Consider the following 375-nt stretch of genomic DNA (forward strand, 5'->3'; position numbering starts at 1 on the left):
TACAAATGTTACCGGAGTTCTAACTAACTTTTTACTGAGGAATAAATCTGAGCTTTAACACCTGTTGGATTCGATTGTGCGTGCCTCCGTAACAGCAGGCAGAGGCACTCTCAGTGCTGCAGGGTGGGTCTGTGTGGTGGCACTCCCACCTGCCTAAACCCCGGATGGCCCAGACAGTCCTGTCGATGATCCCTGAAAATACAGAAAACTGCATTTTTAGTCTAAGAGAGGTAAAGGCCAGGAATGTGGAGAAGGGGAGAGAAGAAATACCATGCAGCTGTCTCATCCCAGCACAGCATGGTATGATTTCCGTAGCTGTACCTCAAGGCAGCACCTGTGTCACCCAGTGGAGTTATGGTCAGTTCTTGCTGATGC

This window comes from Haliaeetus leucocephalus, unplaced genomic scaffold, assembly GCF_000737465.1.
Source record: "Haliaeetus leucocephalus isolate CR32 unplaced genomic scaffold, Haliaeetus_leucocephalus-4.0 Scaffold886, whole genome shotgun sequence".
Lineage (NCBI taxonomy): Eukaryota > Metazoa > Chordata > Aves > Accipitriformes > Accipitridae > Haliaeetus > Haliaeetus leucocephalus.